Source organism: Nycticebus coucang, chromosome 15, assembly GCF_027406575.1.
Source record: "Nycticebus coucang isolate mNycCou1 chromosome 15, mNycCou1.pri, whole genome shotgun sequence".
NCBI lineage: Eukaryota > Metazoa > Chordata > Mammalia > Primates > Lorisidae > Nycticebus > Nycticebus coucang.
In genome coordinates, this window is record NC_069794.1 from 29,244,057 (window position 1) to 29,248,157 (window position 4,101).

The 4,101-nt window shown below is 42.0% G+C and overlaps 1 pseudogene; it reads right to left on the minus strand.

The window, feature by feature from the left end:
* Positions 1-1,001: 1,001 nt before the first annotated feature.
* On the minus strand, positions 1,002-2,541 carry LOC128566870 (thiosulfate sulfurtransferase/rhodanese-like domain-containing protein 2; annotated as a pseudogene).
* Between the last annotated feature and the right edge of the window lie 1,560 nt (positions 2,542-4,101).

Below are 4,101 nucleotides of genomic sequence, written 5' to 3' on the forward strand. Positions count from 1 at the left end.
CTCTCATAGAAACCAAATCAATGAAAAAAATGAAGAGGAGCCACATCTTTAAGGCTATCCCCATCAGATAAGCTCCTGATCTAGACCAGGGGTTGGCAAACTTTCCTGTAAGGGCCACACCTAACTACTTCAGATTTTGCAGGCCACATGTTCTCTGTTGCAACTACTCAATTCAGCCATAGATCCTATGTAAAGGAATGGTGATGGTTATTCCAATAAACTATATAGCTGATCCTGAAACAATATAGGTTTCAACTATGTGGGTTCATTTACCTGTGGATTTTTTTTTTCAACTGAACAGATTGAAAATACAGTATTTACAGGATGGGTATACTGATGGCTGACTTTCTGCATACTCAAGTTCTGAAAGCCAACTGTGGGCAGTACAGGGGTCTACTTAGATTTCAGTAGATAGTACTTGGGCATCCTGGAACCATCCCCTATGCATACCAAGGGATGACGCCTATCTACAAAGCAGAAGGCAGGCCAAATGTCACAGCTGGCAGATGGGTCAGGCTGTCAGAGAAGAGACAGAGGTAGGGGTGAGAGGTGACTGAGGTGACCTGGTTTATAAGTGCACTCCAGGGCCACATCTTTCATGTGATTGCCACCAGGAAAGACAGGTTTGCTGACAATGAATACTAACAGCTTGCTGCATGGCAGAGAAAGGGCTGTCCTGGTCACTAGGCCCAAGGCTTTATGCCCACATCCTTTCTGTGGCCCCATATAGCTTACGTTTTTCTGTGCTCTAGCATCTTCTTAATCAGAACATGATTAAGGTAAGTGGTCAACAGAAGACGCTTCAGGTAAGTGGTCAACATCTGACTCCCTCTCCCTTCCTCCTGTGTAGTGTAGGTGGTCGACATGGTGACCACTATGCTATGGCGGCTCGGACAGCATGAAAGTTCTGATCTCTCTGTTCTGCAGCCTTGACGCTTTTCTAAATGCAGTCACCACAAACCTACTTTTACTGAAGGCGTGAGGAAGTCTGAATGTGCTGCTCATACAAGCCATGGCCCATCCTCACCAACAGGGCCCTGGCTCTGGGCTCACAGGGAGGCACAACTGCTGTGAGAGTTCCCTGGGTATGCGTGCCTGTCGGGCAGTACGTTCACATTCCTCTTTAAAGCTGTCCTGGGGAGCTCCTGAAGCCTTTATGCTCCCTTTGTCTTGCATGTGACACAACAGGCTGTGAATCCTCATCCTTGACAGGCAGGGCATGTCAAAATGAGTTGCTGGCATTGGGGAGTTGAGCAGAGTTTATACTGGTCCCACTGGGTTCCACAGTATGAACATTCTGACACCACATCACTGTTGTAGGACAGGGCATAATGCTCATCAAAAACAAACAACTTTCCCTTGTAAAAACCATCAGGAAACTCTTCCAGGTACTTGTGGATGCCACCCTTGAGCTGGAACACTTCCTTGCACACTCCCTTGGCTTTGATGTAGGCTGAACCCCGCTCACAGGGAATGCCCCCAGTGAAGTACATCAACACCCTCTTCTCTCTGAAAAGTTCTAGATTTTTGCCAATGTGGCTGGGGAAGTAACTGAATTTCCTGATGTCTGGGGCTAAGCAGCCCTGGAATCGTCTTATTTTGCTTTCATTGAAGTTTCTGCAATCCAGAAGGATAGTATCCCTTTGTTCTTGATTTGCCTGAGATAAAAACTTTTCTACTTCTTTATGAAATTCACCTGAGGATAAATGAATTTCAGTCTTCTTGTAGATCTTACAGGGGCTGATCCCCATGGGAACGATTTCTTCAAATACACCAACACGCAATTCTGGAAAACAGTGAGCTCCTCCTTTGCTGGTCTTAAAATCATCCTTACACAGATAATCCTTAAACAATGGGCAAGAAAGTAGGACTTCCAGGTAGAGTCTGATAGCCAGTTTGCTTCCACCAACTGTCCCATTGATTCCCTCCATAGCAACTCGAACCTGTGAGGTGCAGGTGCTGACACAGAGCTGTCGGCCAGGCACATGTCCAATAGGGATCCTCCAGATCACAGTAGCAATAATACAGTAGCACTTCCCCTTCATCACTGCCCTGGCCACTTATCAGCTCATCAGGGCTAAAGCACTTTATATCTGGAAGCCGAGCAGACACTTCATGGCTAAGTGTAAGGCACTTTTTTAGAGGGTTTTTTTGGTCTGCAGACATAAGACTCTTTGAGGTGCTCAATGCTGCAGCCAGCTGCTTTAAAATAAAAGCAGTCTGTTGGTAAATATTATCAGCATGTTGTGTTGCCACATGTCTGTGGATGCTGGTCTGGTCTGTGAAGAGTTGCTGACGACATTTCCACCATTTCTCTTTACATTCGAAATTCCTTTGTGCTGGAACTTCTTTGGTTTTGACAAAAAGGGCAAAGGCCTTTTTCTTCGCAAATGAGTATTTTTTTTTTGTACTGCCATCTAACTCTGCTTTGAGACAGCTGTTGGGATGAATAAGACTTTTATCTTTAAAATGCAGGTCAGAAAATCTTAAACCACAGGCCTCTAGGTCATCTTCTTGGTCTGGTGAAGTAGAAGAAGGCATCTGGTCTGATGGCAATAGTGGGGCAGAGATTCTTTTCCGTTTTACGTACCTCCCACCAGCCCTGGTCCCTTGCTTAGTTAGGTCTTTCTTCCCAGACCTGTCTCCGCCTAGCACAGCTCACCACCCTGTGACCCACAGCCCTGGAACTCTCGCCGGAACTCTCCAAGGCCGTAAGCGCAGGGGACACTGGGAAAGCCTCTGGCCTCAGAGGCGGGTCCAAGAAGAGGCGGGGACTGGAGCGGCCTCCTATGCCTCCCGCGTTCGGGCTGACATAGGTCGTGACCCGCAGGCCCTGGCTTGCTCAAGCAGCGGCAGTTTCTGCGTTGCATTTGGGTTTATGACTTGAGGGGGACACACACATTCAGAACACAGCCTAAGTTCTGTAAAGATGAAAGCAAACATATAGTTTGAGAAGACATGGCAAGCATCAGACTAGACTCAGATGGAATGTAGGGTTTGTAATTATTAGTCAGGAAAATTAAATGGGATTAACAAATAAGAATTCTAAAGGAAAAAATAACTAGCAAACAGGACAGATGGCTAAAGTGAGCAGAGTGATTGAAACATTTTTAAAAAATCAAAGGGAAACACTGAACAAAATAAATGTTCAAGGCTCGTTGCTAGAGGCTTGGAAGGGCCATAGGAGAACTCAGAGAGCCTGAAGTACATCAGTAGCAGCTTCCTAAACTGAAATTGGATAAGAAAAGAGAGTGAGGATAGTAGAAGGGGTAGTCTCAAAATATGAAACACTTCCTAAATGTGTAAGTTAACATAATTAGAACACCAGGAGAAAAGTGAGAGAAATTAATAGAGAAATATTTGAGAAAATAATATCGCAAAATACTCTCTATATAACTAATAGATACCACACCACAGTTTCAGGAAGCTTAGAAAACACCAAAATGTATAAATACCAAACAAAAAGTACACCTAAACATTTCAAATTTGGGCTGGAGAAAACAAAGGACAAAAGAAAATCTTGAAAAGAAACAGATGATAAAAATACCTTCAGAGTACATGAAAACATGTAAGAATTGCAATACACACAGAGAGGCAAATTTCCCATGATCTCTCACATGTGGAATCTCAAAAAGACAGACTCAACAGAGACAATGACGAAGAAGGTTGGTTTCTGAGTAAAATGGGGTGGGGGCGATAGGGAAGTGTCTGTCACAGGGTACCAACACCCAGTTCTACGATGAATATTTTCTGGACACCTAATGTACATCATAGTTAATAATATTTGGTTTACTTGAAATTTTCTGGAAGTGGATCCTAAGTATTCTCATTACATATGTACACAAACACACACACAAACACACCCAAATGTAACCGTGTGTTGTAGTTATAACACATACAAAATTATATATATATAATTTATATTATATTATTAAATTAATAATATATTAATTTAATAATTATATTATATTATAATTTAATAATATTATATTATAATTTAATAATATATATTATATATTCTTAAATATAATAATAATATAATATAAATATATAAATAATATAATATATATTATATTATTAAATTATATATATAATTATATA